Raw genomic sequence first — 17,164 nt, 5'->3', positions numbered from 1 at the left:
TAGGCCTCACAGAGGTACTTTTGGCGAGCCTCCATGCCTATACATCTGTCAGCTAGTCTGATATGTCACGAGTTTACTACACACATGGCTCAGCACTTGGCTCTTTATCATTATCTCGTCCCATTAGGTGAGTTTACTCCACAAAGGGGCTGAGACTCCATTTTCCTGATGATGACGCTCTGATTTACCTTCACATTAAAGCTACCACTGGCTTTGCGACAGACTCACCAGTTGATTGTACGGCTCAACTATTTAAAACCGAGAGGAGATAACACTGAGGTGTTGCTTATAAGATTCTAAGCCACTTCTTAAATCTGTTGGCAAATACAATGTCGATATTAATGGTTCTTCATATGTCAGGAACCTGGGCGTCATTTTAGACTCTAACTTGCTGTGTAAATTATTCTGCGACAATAATTGCAAATTTAACCTTCTCTTAGCAATCAGGCCACTTAAACACTATTTCATGCCTTTCTCACTTCTCATCTTGATTATTGTAAAGGTCTTCTTTTTGTTGAAAACTAAGCTAGAATGGAAACTTCTAAACATGATCTCTTTAACATATTTAGTTCATTTCATTTTTTTTTTTTTTTTTGAATAGTGATCTTCACAGAGCTCAGAGCGTTGCAGCAATTTCACAGGTAAAATATAACACATATAAACGTCTAATTCATGTCTCACCAGTACACTAGTGCTCCAAAGCAGCAGCCATTACTACAGTGTCTTAAACTCCCTTGGACCCCCATCCTTAATCTGTTATATAGATAAAAGTCAATGTATGTGAGTGTTGTTCTAGCATCACGTCTGAACGGCTGGAGCGATTTTCATGTCGACTAAAAATACTTTAAGGTGAAATCAACCCTAACCCACCCCCTTCTGGGTAGGGTGGGGGGAGATCTTACAGTCTTGTATGCATGTTATGATTCAGTTGACACTCGGAACGACCACCAGAGGGTGAACTGGAGGTGACTGCCAGCATTCTTTATGTTTGAGCGCCACCGCACCCCTGTTGATTTTGAAATTAAATAGAGTTGGCTGGGTTGGCATCCCAACTATTTTTGGGACTCATTCTGTCTTTGTGACACGAACAGCCTTATATATATATGTAGTGAACACCAGGGGTCGCTGTTGCCCCATTAAACCCAACAGACAGACGCTCAGGACACAAAGTAAAAGCACCCAGAAGACTTTTAATTATTTTCTTCTTAATAATCGTGCCCAAGGCACCACAGCCACAATGAACACAAGTAGATAAACAATCACAATTCTGTATCCTGCACACCTCCCAGTAAGCTTTGTCCACCTCCTCCTGACTCCCGCTCGCTTGCTGGGTTTCCATCAGTCCTTTAAATAATCCTTGACCCGGAAGTGCTTCTGCCCGGTTCAGATGGAGAACTTGTCATTTCTTCAGCCCGGAAGTACTTCTGTGCTTCCATCCCTGTGACTTTGGAGTACTTCCAGGCTATGTAAACAGTACAGACTCCCCAGTCTCAGTGCAGCGTCTCCTGGCAGCACCCATGGTACCCAGCAAGGCTGTGAAGCCAAACTCCAGATCCCACGGTGCCCTGCAGGAATCCATGGCACCACTATGCTGCAGGGAAATTGCCAACTAGCATCCTGGGGGAGGTAATGTCCCAAAGCAGCTGCCTTCCCACATCCTTCCACTTCAGGGGCGTCCTGGCTGCCAGCTCAACCCATATATATATATATATATATATATATATATATATATATATATATATATATATATATACAGGGTGAGGCAGAAAGGACGGACATCTTTGAAATGGCTAGAACTCACCACTAGGTGGAGTGACAGATGTGCGGTAGGTGGCGTTAGGTTCACGAAGTCTTAGCATTTTTTTATTTTCTTTTTAGTTGAAGCCAAGGAGCCGTGGACGATAGAACACCACGTTTTTGTGTACGACTGTTTTGTCAAGAACCACCAATCTATTACCGCAGTTCGGCGTGCGTTTCGTTGCCATTTCAATATCCACAGAAATAAAGCTGTCCAGTCGTAACACTATCCTATGTTGGGTTAAAGCAACGAGGTACACTAATGAACAAAAAGACCGCCAGGGGCTACATGAACGGCACGTACCCCTGAAAATATGGAAAGTGTATGACTAGTCCTGCTGCGCAGTCCAAGTCGATCTGCTCGGAACCATTCTTCTGAACTTGGCCTCAGTAATCGTTCGGTAAGGCGTATTTTGCATTTAGACCTGCATTTCCATCCCTACAAATTGTCAAATGCTATTTCAATATGAACTCAAATCTTTAAATAAATTTCTTTTTAAGAATTTTGTGATTTTGTAAAAAACATCCGTCCTTTCTGCCTCACCCTGTATATACAGTATATATATATATGCGTGTGTGTGTGTATATATATATATATATATATATATATATATATATATATATTTATAAAAGCAGACTGTAACAGTCTTGTATGTATGTTATCATCCAGTTGACGCTCGGAACGTTTCTGTTGTGCTCCATAAAAGCAACCAACAGTTTTATTATGAAAAATCTGTAGTATTATTTGCTTGTTGTTTAATGTTTGTTTTTGTTAACTATATTTTCATCTTTCATTATTCTTACTGTAACAATGTTGTAGTGGTAATAGAATTACGTAAATCAACCTAATACTAATATCAATTTAATTGACTTTTTTACGTCGTCAACAATTCTGCATGTAAAAATGTATTACTACACCACAAAACAAAAAATAACCTGTTAAAAAACCTTAAAAAAGGCTTCGCTTTTCCCATCATTTTTACACTAATTTGAACGTATTCTGCGATTATATTTTCAAATAGGTACATATAGTCAGGTAATCTATTATCTACTCTCTATCTATACTAATAAAAAGCAAAGCCCTCACTGACTGACTGACTGACTCATCACTAATTCTCCAACTTCCCGTGTAGGTAGAAGGCTGAAATTTGGCAGGCTCATTCCTTACAGCTTCCTTACTAAAGTTGGGCAGGTTTCATTTCGAAATTCTACGCGTAATGGTCATAACTGGAAGCTGTTTTTCTCCATTTACTATAATAGAGCTGAGCTCGAAAGCCGTGGGGGGCAGAGTTTCATGTGACATCATCACGCCTCCCACGTAATCACGTGAACTGACTGTCAACGCAGTACATAGAAAACCAGGAGGAGCTCCAAAAAGCGCTGAAGAAAACATGCATTATATAATTGAGAAGGTAGCGAAACAATAAGAAGCGACCGAGTGACATATACAACCGTATTCATGAGTGCTGCTACTTCGGAAACAAAGCACGGTGTAAACCTAAAGTTTAAATTAAGTTCATAGACAGGCTGCCGCTGGCGTTTGTCATGCCCATGGGTAATGTGGGATACAAGTTTAATGAGAGGACGCAGGATATAAACGAGAGTTTTGATCACTTTGTAACTAAGTTAAAATTGCAGGTGAAGGGTTGGGCTTATGCAAATTCCGAGAGACTGTGTTTGTGGGGGATTGACAGTTAAGGCGGGTGGGGGAGTCACGTCATCATCTCCCCTCCCATTCACCTCATTTCGCTCTGAGCTGAGCTCCGCAGCTAACGCACACAATGTTATGGAAGCGACTTTGTGACGCTGCCACCAAATACTCACAGAAAAATCCACAAGTTAATACACACGCTGTCTCTACAGTTTCTCCACACTGAATCCTCCAGGCACTTCTTACAAAAGGTTACATTGACAATTGTGTTACGTTATTTTTAAAATGTTTCCTTTTCTTAGCACAAGCACAGCTGAGAAGCTTCGATGCATGTGCTCCATAACGTTAAAAAATCACGCATTTAATCACACTTTGCATTCCAAGCAATTCGCCATCAATAATTGTTTTAGTAAAGCCATACTCAGTGTAATCCTCCTTCCATTTTATAATTTTTCCGCCACTAGCCATGATTAAATGAACGTTAAAAAAGTAAGAACGAAGCGAGGTTAGCTCGAATTTGGATATAAGTGGGTTCTATTAGGTTGCCAGAAATATCTTTGGTAGGAATGGAAGTTGAATTTAGTCTTTAAATTTCTATGGTAAATAAAAAGTTATGCAATGATGCCTAAATTTAACTATATAAAGACAAAACTTTATATATAAAGTCATTCCTGAATATACAGTATAAACTCAAAACTTGATTATATAAAGTCAGCATCGGTATATATAAAGTCAAAACTTGTTTCTGAATATATAATGTTAAAACTTGAATATATAAAGTCATTCCCAAATATATAAAAACAAAACCTGAGTATATAAAGACGGCGTTGGAATATTTCGGAATATATAAAGTCAGCGCTGGAATATATAAAGTCAAAACTTCAATATATAAAGTCAGCGTCGGAATATACAAAGTCAGCGCTGGAATATCCATCCATTTCCCAACCCGTTGAATCTGACCACAGGGTCACGAGGGTCTGCTGGAGCCAATTGAAGCCAACACTGGGTGCAAGGCAGGAACCAATCCTGGGCAGGGCACATGCATCATTTTCAAAACATTAACCGAACAGTGTTTTTTTAATTTATTTTTCTGAATACGTTTTTGTTAACTTAGTTCAGTTCAGAGTCGTTTCAATCAATATATTTTGACTTTGACTTTATATATTTAGGAGTGAGTTTATATACTCCGATATTGACTTTATATAATCAGGAATGACTTTATAAATTCTGATGCTGACTTTATATATTCAGGTTTTCACTTTATATATTCCAGCGATGACTTTATATAGTCAAGTTTTGACTTTATATATTCTGACGCCGACTTTATATATTCACAAAATCAATTTATTTGCCTGTTTGGCACCCCATAGTATATGTGTGTGTGTGTATATATGTACACATGTATGTATGTATGTATGTGTATGTATATATATATATATATATATATATATATATATATATATATATATATATATATATATATATATATATATATATATATATATATATATATAGCAACACTCCTGACAATGACAAAAAATTACATTGTCAATCATGTTACGTTATTATTTGAATGTTTCCTTTTCTTTTTATATAGATATAGATATATATATATATATATATATAGATATATAGAGATAGATAGATAGATATATAGATATGAGAACAACACTCATATCAATGACAAAACAATTACATTAACAATAATGTTACGTTATTTTAAAAATTTTTCCTTTTCTTTTTCATAACTTCTTTAACACACTACTTCTCCGCTGCGAAGCGCGGGTATTCTGATAGTATATATATAAAATCCTAAACCTAAATGTGCAACGATCCTTCATGAGATTGCTAGTGGGGGGGTCTCATAGGTACCCTTTTTGTCCCTCAATCAATCAATTTGTGTGAGCAGCTTCATAGTTTAACTCCTCCTGGTCCAACCAGAATTATCATGCTGAAAACACTGCAGGTTTTAGTGAAGAATTACTTTCCATCCTTCATTCTAAACACACAGAACTGGGCGTTATACTGGTTATGAACTCCCTGTTCTCCTGCATTTGACAGTCTTCCACAATTAGCTACTTTTTAGACCAGGAGTGGCCAACTCCGATCCTGGAGAGCCACAGTTTTTTATGTCATCTGAACTGAACAGTAGACAACTGTTCCACACTTGTAGACCTACATTATAGACCCTGTCTTTGTTTCTGTTCCTCGTCCTCCGTCACTGTCATTGTGTGTTTCGATGAGACGTATTCTTTTTTCAGCTGTGAGCCACCAGTTTGTAAAATATGTTGAAGAATGGATCGTCTGTCCACTGTTTTAGTTGGTTTCTTGAGAAATGACAGAGACTTTTCTTTGCCATTTTCCATCAAAGAAGGATGTTGTTCTTTCTGTTACCAGACCCTCCAATATCAGCTGTTCAGATTTATTTGTCAGCTAAAGAATGTCTGGTAATGGTGGCCACTGCAGGCTTTGCATCATCTTTTCCTTTGTTTCTGCTGAGACTGTTGCTAAAAAGGGCTACAGCAGAAACTCCTACTTCTTCATCTTTTGGCTGCTCCCTTTAGGGGTTGCCACAGCAGATCATCTTCTTCCATATCTTTCTGTCCTCTGCATCTTGTTCTGTTACACCAATCACCTGCATGTCCTCTCTCACCACATCCATAAACCTTCTCTTAGGCCTTCCTCTTTTCCTCTTCCCTGGCAGTTCTATCCTTAGCATTCTTCTTCAAATATACCCAGCATCTCTCCTCTGCACATGTCCAAACCAACGCAATCTCGCCTCTCTGACTTTGTCTCCCAACTGTTCAACTTGAGCTGACCCTCTAATGTACTCATTTCTAATCCTGTTCATCCTTGTCACACCCAATGCAAATCTTACCATCTTTAACTCTGCCACCTCCAGCTCTGTCTCCTGCTTTCTGGTCAGTGCCACCGTCTCCAACCCATATAACATAGCTGGTCTCACTACCGTCCTGTAGACCTTCCCTTTCAACTCTTGCTGATACCCGTCTGTCACAAATCACTCCTGACACTCTTCTCCACCCATTCCATCCAGACTGCAGAAACTTCTACTTAATACTAGAGTATTCTGGAAACTTCCACTTACTACTAGAATGTTGTGGGAACTCCACCTTATTACTGGAATGTTCTCAGATGCATTTTTTTATTGTTTTCTAATCACTCTTAGTCAGTTAAGAACCCTACACAAGAGTACGTAGTAAATATACAAATAAAAGTTTCAGAATGGAGCAACTTCCAAATGTTTCATGATCCGGTTGAAATTTCACAGGTAAGCAACCTATCCATAATGGAGAAAAATAAGCCTTGATTCTACAAACATCAACTCTTTGCATTGGTGTGCAGTCCACCCTAATCTACAATGTTCTTGACTGTCTCAAGAATAAAATTTACTATCATCATTAATACAGACAGATTCTAATGGGCAGGGCCCCAAGTTATGATGTGTTACTCACGCGACAGTGAACCGATAGAAACTAAATAAATGAAGAAATAAATACAGATCCAATCACATTCGGTGTTGAAAGTGGTTGGCTTCTTCTTGCAAAGACAGATCAACACGACCAAGAATGGAGTTTGGGTATAGCAAGTGGGGTGACCTCCCCAGGCCCCGCGCCTAAGGGGAACCCGTTTTTGAGGTCCGCGTGTCCCGTTCGAGCGGATTTGTCAAGTTATATTCTCCACTGTATATATATTTGAGATGCTTCTAAGAGGAAACCTTTTAAAATCCCTGTTCAAGGTCAAATTCCGTACATGTACGTCTTTTAAAACATTCCATAGTCCGAGTATTAATGCACAAAAACATGTATCGCTAATCATCACCGGCTGACATGACATCAACGTGAGTTATGACTATGACATCCTGCATATCGAGACTCAGAGGATACTTGCAGTTTGGGTACGTTTTCTAGAGGAGGCCCTGCTAATTTCCGCATGACACCTCATCGCATTTTGTACTGTCATGGTATTGTCATGAATTATAAATTGCACTTTTTAAATAGATTACTAGGGGGCTCTGCCCCCTGCTTGCTTTGTTTGCCCACCCCTATGTTTGGTTTACCACATAAACAATTTAAAGAGATTTGTTATTTTCATGGGAATTGTTACATATGCATTATTTTTACTTTAAAAACTTTTGTAAAAACAATACTTGTCCTTTATTTCCGGCCCTGGGCGTGATAACATCTCTTTCTCGCAGGACATGTAACACTGCTTGCGTTGTTGGGGGTTTAGGGTGTGGCGGCTGAACGCACGCTAAGGAGATGCCGTCGGATCATCTGCTGTCTTTCTGCTGCTGGCGAGCTGCCTGTTCTGCTTCTCGCATGTCGTTGTTTTAAGAGCTGGTAGCACATGATGCATGTCTGCCAAAAGCAATCCAACAACTGCTAGGTTAGATGGCCGTGGACTTGTTTTAAATGATGGCTCACTGCCTTGTCTCACGTGATGTTGTAAAAACAATAATTGTCCTTTATTTCCGGCCCCGGGCGTGGTTAAATCTCTTTTTCGCAGGACGTATAATGCTGCTCGCGTTGTGAAGGGGGGGGCAGCTACTGTCGCGCTGCCCATCGATCATTTTAAAGCCTGTACAGCCGCTGTCCTTTTTGCCACTTTGTGTCTCTGCTGCTTGCGTTGTGAAGAAGGTGAGTTAGGGTGGCTGAGCGCACACAAGGAGAAGTGGTCGGATCATCTGCTGCGAGCTGCGTGTTTTGCTTGTCATTTGTCATTATTTTAAGAGCTGGGAGCTGGTTAAAGTGTTTCTCGCGAGACTTCAAATTGTCTTCTGAGAAGATCACATCTCGTCTCCCTAGTCTGCCTCCCCAAGATTTTTATTTCATAATAGAGAGATGTTGTTATATTTTGATAAAGTCCGCATGTTATCTTGCAAAAATTTAGCTGAATACTGTAATGAGAAAATCTAGTGTATGTTAACATTATTTTTTTATTAAATTTGCACGCAAGTTTATACAGTCTACACATACCGGTAACGGCGTTTGACATAACCTGCCCCGTGTGGGGTTGGTCAGCTACCTAGGCCCCGCACACCTCTAAGGCCACCTCTGGACACGGCGCTCCATATTGGCAAAGCTATCCACAAGCACTTTAGGAGTGAGGGCAGCAACTTTCTGTTCAGTGTTTCGCTGTAATTGTTCCAGTGTATGAGTCTTGTTCCTGTACACTTTTCCTTTCAATGCTCCCCAAAGAAAGAAATCCGGGCAACGAGATGGCCATAGTCCCTTTGAAATGACCCGATTATCAAAAAAGCGATTGAGTTTGTGCTATGCTGCGAGCTGGCGTGTGACAGATTGACCCATTTTGCTGGAAATAAACTTCAATGATCTCACGGTCATCCAGTTCATTCACAAATAAGTCAAAAAGAGCGCCGTGCCTCACTCGTTTGTACGTTTATCCAGGAATACTTTATTTTGTTTGGATTGCTTCATTATTAAGACAGTAATGCATCATAACTTGAGGCCCACCCATTAGAATCACCCTGTAGTAGTAGCAGTTGTAATAGTAGTAAATAGATGTGTTTTATTCAGATTTTCACACATAACTCTTGTGATTCCCATCATTGACATACAGAGCTAAAGAACAGGCGGATTTGAATACATTTCAGTCACACCATGTACAAATGGCAGCACTTTTTATACACGGTGACATAATGTTTGGGAGAACTGGTGTTACAGGTGTTTGTGATTATTCCATGGCTTCATGAGATACCTCAGCCTGCTTCAACCCTTTGGAGTCTGGAGTTGCCATTGTTCAACATGAGGACCAGAGCTGTGCTAGTTAGAGTCAAAGAAGACATTATGGGGCTGAGAAACAAGACCAAAACCAAAGAGACATCAGTAAAACCTTAGGAGTACATAAATCAACTATCTGGAGTATCATTAAGAAGAAAGAATACACTGGTGAGCTCAGCAATCACAAAGGGACTGGTAGGCCAAGGAAGACCCCCACTGCTGACCACAGTGACAAAGAAAAAGCCCCCAAACACCTGTCTGACAGATCAGACACAGTCTTCAGGGGGCAGATGTGTGTGTCAGAGACAACTATCAGCAGAAGACTTCATGAACAGAAGCACAGAGACCACACTGCAAGATGCCCACCACTAGTTAGACACCAAAACAGGATGGCCAGAGTGCAGTTTGTGAAAAAAGACTTAAAAGAGCCCGCAGAATTCTGGAAAAAGGTCTTGTGGGCAGACGAGGCAAAGATGAACCTATGAAGGCGAGAGCAAATTGTGGAAATGAAAAGGAACTGCTCGTAAGCCAAAGCAGACCACTTCATCTGTTAAACAAGGTGGGGGGGTGTGGTGTTATGGCTTAGGCATCTATGGCTGCCACAGGTTCTGACACACTTCTCTTCATTGATGATGGGAGTCCTGTTGGCAGTGTTACAATGAATTCTGAGATGTGTAGAAACATCTGATCTGCTCAAGTTCCACCAGATTCCTCCAGACTCAATGGATGGCACTTTATCCTACAACAAAGTAATGATCCCAAACGTACTGCTAAAGCAATAAAGGAGAGTTTCAAAGCTAAACAGTGGAAATTTCTTGAATGGCCAAGCCAGTCACCCAGTTTCAATCCAACTGAGCAGAAGAGAAAAGTTGAGGGAACAAGCCCCAGAAACTGGCTGCATTAGAGGTTTGGCAGAGCATCACCAGAGAAGATCGTAGACTTCAAGCAATCATCAAATGCAAGTGACAAAGTCCTAAATATGATGACTTCAATAAACCCGACATTGCTGTGTCCCAAACATTACATCTCTTTGAAGACATAGGAGATAATAAATGTCAAAGGAAACCCTTCACAGTAAGTGGCTAGCCCACCACATATTAAACTGTGGTCTTTGTGGGGCAGCAGATGTAACATCTTCACAATCAATCCAACTACATATACAAGCATACATAGACGCAGTGTGTATGCTGTGCTTCTGTAGTTTGTGCTGCCGCACCGTAGCCCCCAAGTCTTTGGTTTCCATCCTGACCTTCATAGTACCTGAGTGGAGTCTGCATGCTCTCGCTCATTCTGCCTGGGTTGTCATCTAGAGTTCTTCACATATTCCAAGGCTCTGGAGGTAACTGATCACACTAAGCTGGCCTATTGTGAGTGAGTGTGGAGGAGCGCATTAGTATGCCCTGGGATGGACTGGCACTTTACCCAGGATTCATTCTCACCTTTTTCTCAAATGCTACCACAAAAGGCCCTCATAATGAGCAGAGGTAAGAAAAAGAATATTTGTATTTTAGCAGCAAAAACAGAGTGAGAGGTGTCTAATTCACACTACATATGCTATTGGCTCTTTAAAGCATTGGCCCAAAATGTTCTGTGAAGTCCCACAGGAAGCCTTTGGAGCTACATCATGAAAAACATTCGATGAAATATGGGATCAGGTTAGTTCAAATGATCCAACCAGAAAAAGAACATCAGATTTTAGAAACTTTGAAAATGTCTGAAGGCACTGCAAAAGCCATTAAAAAGAAAATAAATGTAAAAATCTGTGGAGGACAGGACATCCTGTAAACATGAGTATCGGGGCGAGAACAGCACACTAGTCCGGGACACCATAAAGCGGTCTACTAGAGGAATTAGTTTTCCTATTATGAAACAGAAGTAAAAATGCTATATGTGTTGTATACAGTTTTCACCAGTGAGGAACCACTCAGGGTGACGTCCCCTCGGCCCTTCCGGGTCTCCTCTCTGAGACAGCAGAGGTGGGATGCAGACACAGGTACACTGGGATTGCTAGCTGCCACCTCTGTTGACACACTGAAGGAAGTCACCGTCCATCAGCCAGCAGCAAATCTGGCCACTTAACTGTGATGGTGCTTCTGTGGTACAACACCAAGCCTTTCTTAACTGTGTGTGATTGTGTTTGTGATACCACCGTCTATTTATAAATACGACTTGACAAAGCAAGGCATCACAGTAAAGTGCCAAAATGAAAGTTGTTGATAAAAGGTCATCTTAAACTTTGATTAGTTAGGAAATCCTAAAACCAAAAAAAAAAAAAATCTTGATTCTTTGGTCTAATGAACTTTATGTTTTTATTTTGAACTCTTATTTTTCAAGCGAGGACAGGCTGCGCATGACCCTGAACACACAAAAAACGCAGCATTAAATAATGGACAACCACTCACTGAGCAAATTATTAGGAAAATACAGTGTTGTATATCGGTACTGGGTAGGGCCTCATTTTGCTCTCCTCATAGCCTCAGATCTCCATGGCATCTCCATCTGCATCTCGCGCGGCACACGTTTGTCATATCACCTATATCCTATGTCCATATATTCGATCTCTTTTCACTTTTACCTTTTCGTCAATATCGCATTGAATTTTGATTCCGTGTTTGGAATTACATTGTGACAACACAACGTATAAATGCCCGTGAGTGAATATAATTTCTTTCTCTCTACAAGAAATATGTCTGACAATAGCATTCACACAAACGAGAAATGATTTCTCTCACGGGATTTCACTTTCACCAAACAACAAACCTTTTAATTCTCGCGGATACGCCTCTTCATTGGGAAGAAACACTACATTTTTTTTCCCTGATGGCAACACGAATTAGACGATCTACAAGTCTCCGACTTAAAGTTTGAATCTGAACAATATATTCAATCTCTTTCCGTTATTTCACTGACTAATAATTTCCGTTTGTTTGCGCTAATGCGATCTTTACTATCTGTTTTTTGAGACTTCTGAATTTTCGTACTTCCACTATCTCTAACCTGCTCTGCATGTGTAACGCTCCAACGTTTTTAAATTCTTTACAACGTTCTACTTTGTCTTCTGGGTTTGCTTCCCGGTTCCTCTCTGTGTGGATAGCACTTTGAGTACTGAGAAAAGCGCTATATAAATGTAATGAATTATTATTATTATCTACTCTTTGTTTTATTTCCAACCCCAGGCGTTGGTTAAATCTCTTGTCTCGCGGGACGTGAAAGTGTCTCTCTGAGAAAATCACGTCTCGTCTCCATCCAACCTTCCAAGATTTTTTTTTTGATAATAGCGAGATAAGTAACAAAATAAATAAATCCATATAAAATACGATACAATATAATTTATTTTTGTATAACCCAAAATCACACAAGTTGTGCTGCAATGGGTTTTAACTGGCCCTGCCTCTTGACAGCTCCCAGCCTTGACTCTCTAAGAAGCCTACATAATGTAGACAAACAATTTTCAGAAAAGTAGTGTCCATATATCCATCCATTTTCCAACCCGTTGAATCCGAACACAGGGTCATGGGGGTCTGCTGGAGCCAATCCCAGTCAACACAGGGCGCAAGGCAGGAACCAATCCCGGGCAGGGCACCAACTCACCGCAGGACACACACACCAAGCACACACTAGGAACAATTCAGAATCGCCAGTGCACCTAACCTGCATGTCTTTAGACTGTGGGAGGAAACCGGAGTACCCGGAGGAAACCCACGCAGACACGGGGAGAACATGCAAACACCACGCAGGGAGGACCTGGGAAGCGAACCCGGGTCTCCTAACTGTGAGGCAGCAGCGCTACCACTGCGCCACCGTGCCACCTGTGTCCATATATGGAATATCATATTGTAGGTCTCTACAGATGAGTACCATGATAAGGTCAGATGGCTGGAAGCATAGAAAAAAAGCTGGAGATAAAACAAAATCTGCAGGGGTTCCAAGGCCAGAAGATCACCCAGCCCCCAGTGAGTACTCTGCCTACCATACAGTCAATGTGTTTAAGTCATTCCCTAATGTTTGCAGGCTTCATTCGGAAAGAGTCAATGAGTTGAGTAAATTGTGGTCATGAAGGGATGCAAATGGTCTGCAGTAATACTCAAGTTGGCCATGGCATTCAAGTGATGATTGATTGATTTATTAAAGGGCCCAAAGTGTGCCAACAAAACATTCCCTACACCGTCACCACGAGCCCTAAACTGTTGATGCAAGATATCTTGGCACCAAAATCTGCCCCACCATCTGTGCGCCTCACCAGAAATTGAGTTTTGTCAGACCAGACAATAATTTTTCAGTCTCCTACTGTCCAGTTTTGGTAAGCCTGTGCCCACAGCAACCTGAGTGTTTTGTTTTTGGCTGACAGCTGTGGAACCTGAGGTGGTCTTCTACTGTTGTGGCCAATCAGCTTCAAGGTTTCACACAGGGCCATCTTACCAACATCATAGGCCACCCCCTGGGCAAAGTAGTGCAAATACTGATGCAAAACAGAAACATACGTATGTCATCAGAAACATCGTGTGCCCCCAGCCAGTGCTCATACATTAAGACAGCCCTGGGTGTTGTGCATTCTGAGATTCTTTTCTGCTCACCACAGTTGAATCGAGTGGTTATCTAAATTACCTCTCTCATCAACAAGGTACGGTATTTCCATTCACAGAACTGCCACTCCTTGGATGTTTTTTTCTAAGTAACCTCTAGAGGATGTTGTGCAGGACAGCAGCAGATGCAGAAATATGCAAACCAGCCCATATGGCTCCAACAATCCTGCCACTATCACATATTCTGCTGTTTGATGTGAACATTAACTGAGATTCCTGACCTGTATTTGTAGGATTTGATGCATTGTGCTGCTGCATCATAATTGGCTGATTAGATCATCGTATGGATAAGAAGGTGACCAAGTGTTCCTAATAACTTGCTCAGCAAGTGTAAGTCTCCGGGTCAAAGAGCCATACAAGCAAAAGGTAAAATGAGGGCAGCACAGACGCTCTGGAAGAGAACCTGCCGCAGTCTCCAAGTGACATGGACTTTTATACCAGGACAACAGCCCAAAACATGTCGCTAAAGTCAAACTAAACTAGATTCTCTGGAGTAGCAGAGGCAAAGCCCACAATTCCATCCAGTTGAGTTGAGTTGCATCACCCCAGTCCCAAAGGTATCATGTCCTAGTGAGCTGAACGACTTCTGGCCTGTCGCCCTGAAGTCACATGTGATGAAGACCATGGAGTGGCTGCTGCTTCACTACCTGAGGCCACAGGTCCGCCACGCCCTTGACCCTCTGCAGTTCGCATACCAGGAGAAGATGGGAGCGGAGGATGCCATCATCTACATGCTACACCATTCCCTCTCCCACTTGTACAGAGGCAGTGGTGTTGTTAGAATTATGTTTCTGGACTTCTCTAGCGCCTTCAACACTATCCAACCTCTGCTCCTTAGGGACAAGTTGACAGAGATAGGAGTAGATTCATACCTGGTAGCATGGACCGTGGACTATCTTAAAGACAAACCTCAGTATGTGCATCTCGGGAACTGCAGCTCTGACATTGTGGTCAGCAACACAGGAGCACTGCAGGGGACTGTACTTTCTCCGGTCCTGTTCAGCCAACATACATCAGACTTCCAATACAACTCAGAGTCCTGCCACGTGCAAAAGTTCGCTGACGACACTGCTATCGTGGGCTGCATCAGGAGTGGGCAGGAGGAGGAGTATAGGAACCTAATGAAGGACTTTGTTAAATGGTGCGACTCAAACCACCTACAACTGAACACCAGCAAAACCAAGGAGCTGGTGGTGGATTTTAGGAGGCCCAGGCCCCTCATGGACCCCATGATCATCAGAGGTGACTGTGCAGAGGATGCAGACCTATAAATACCTGGGAGGGCAGCTGGATGATAAATTGGACTGGACTGCCAATACTGATGCTCTGTGCAAGAGAGGACAGAGCTGACTATACTTCCTTAGAAAACTGGCGTCTTTCAACATCTGCAATAAGATGCTGCAGACGTTCTATCAGACAGTTGTGGTGAGCGCTCTCTTCTACATGGTGGTGTGCTGGGGAGGCACCATTAAGAAGAGGAATGCATCACGCCTGGAAAAACTGGTGAGGAAGGCAGGCTCTATTGTAGACACGGAGCTGGACAGTTTGACATCCATGGCAGAGCAACAGGCGCTGAGCAGGCTCCTGTCAGTCATGGAGAATCCACTGCATCCACTGAACAGGATCATCTCCAGACAGAGGAGCAGCTTTAGTGACAGACTGAGGAGACCCTACACTATGCGACTCTTCCGTTCCACCGGTGGGGGTGAGGGGGGGGGTTAAACATTAATAATAATATAATACAAAATATTATACAAAATTATTGTCTATCTGTTATACCTTTATTGTTATTACTCTTTAACTCAATATTGTTCTTTATCAGTATGCTGCTGCTGGAGTATGTGAATTTCCCCTTGGGATTAACAAAGTATCTATCTATCTATCTATCTATCTATCTATCTATCTATCTATCTATCTATCTATCTATCTATCTAGTAGTGACTATTCACTGACTAGACTGTCCCACATGGAGGAAACAAAGAGAAATTGTCTGAAGAAGCTGGGCAAACAGTACAGTGTTCAGAAGTAGACAAAGCTGGCAGAAATTTATATTGGTGCCAAAAACTGGACACGAGGTGGGAGCGGGGATTTTGTTTTATCGCTTCATCCTGGATATGATGTTAATCCACATCCAGGTCTACAAGCAGGATCTTCAACTTAACAAGGAAAACAGGGGTTGGTGGCAGGACTGGCACTCCAGCCACCATAAAAAATAACCTCACACTGCACTCAGGTCCCAATCCAAGTGGTTGTCTTGTGGTGGGTGCGGCAACGCCCTATCAGTGCCTGCTCCCAACCATATACAGTATGTTGTAAATGATTTAGAAAAATCTGTAGGATTTTAAATGGTACTTTAGTTTCTTGATTTGATATATTTTGTCTTTTTGCATGAACTCTGGTGGTCACAGCATTCCAACAAGAGACCTACTGCAATTCCCAAATGTAACTCAGTTAAACGTTAATAAGTCTAATGTGGATGTGTGTGTGTGCAGCTGTGTATTAACGGACTTGCATCCTGTCCAGGTGTAGTTCCTGCCTTGTGTCTGATGCTGCAGGAGGAGGTGAGAAGATGAATGGGTGGATATAAAATACATATTGAATTTTGAGGTCTGTTTTGACAGCTACAGAATATTAAGTCAAGACGTTTCATTCTTAATCATATTCTAAAAATATTATCTTTACAAGCTTCTCTAAATAGAGGAGGGCTTTGAAATAACAGTGAAGTATGGTTGTAAATATAGGTGTACTGGGTAATAATTGTCACATATACAGAATACAGAAAAGCTCTTTTACTTGCATGTGCTCAAACCACAGCTGGGGGAAGTATAAAGTGTCGAGGGAAATCAAGCATTCATTAGGATGCATTTATTTGTTATGTTATTTTCCCCGAGATTTCTGTTGATTGTCGCTATGCATTTTCCCAAAGACTAATGCGAAGTACGTGAATCACTGCGCGCAGGCGCTGAGCATCACTGAGGGGAACGGACACTCTCATCCCGTCGTTATGACAACCGCAAGGACCGGAGGGGTGGGGGTTGTTAGTGTTAGTGTGCGATCTCCGACGGCTCTGAAAGAAGCAACTTAAGGGCGGGGATTAGAAAGTCACGTGCTCCGACGCCACAGCATCCTTTGACAAGCTAGCGGATTAAAGAAATTGGGCAGAGGTCCAGCACCGTGCCAAGAGAGAGAAAAAGAGAGCGAGCCAGTGGCACAAAGCAGCGCTCTGCTGGCGGCTCTGGGAAACGTCGCTAATAGCAATTAAAAGAGGAGGGCGAAAATAAAGCTGAAAGAGGGACGCCTTTTGCACGACTTGCGGAAGCTCAGGAACCAGCAGCGAAGGTATTTCACGCGTTGCACGGAAATGAAACAAA

General features: G+C 41.8%; 1 protein-coding gene across 3 annotated transcripts in view; it reads left to right on the top strand.

Moving 5' to 3' along the window:
- Positions 1–17,164, top strand: part of sept3 (septin 3) — a 150,364-nt gene that overhangs the window by 83,966 nt on the left and 49,234 nt on the right. The window contains exon 1 of one of the 3 annotated variants that reach the window (XM_039765652.1): positions 16,916–17,132. The exons of the other annotated variants lie outside the window; for them this stretch is intronic. The gene's annotated coding sequence lies outside the window, so the exon portion shown is untranslated. Of the gene's footprint in view, positions 1–16,915; positions 17,133–17,164 lie in introns of those variants that run through there. 3 annotated transcript variants of the gene reach the window in all.

The sequence above is a fragment of the Polypterus senegalus genome, chromosome 10 (assembly GCF_016835505.1).
Source record: "Polypterus senegalus isolate Bchr_013 chromosome 10, ASM1683550v1, whole genome shotgun sequence".
Lineage (NCBI taxonomy): Eukaryota > Metazoa > Chordata > Cladistia > Polypteriformes > Polypteridae > Polypterus > Polypterus senegalus.
This window is presented reverse-complemented; position numbering and strand designations above follow the sequence as displayed.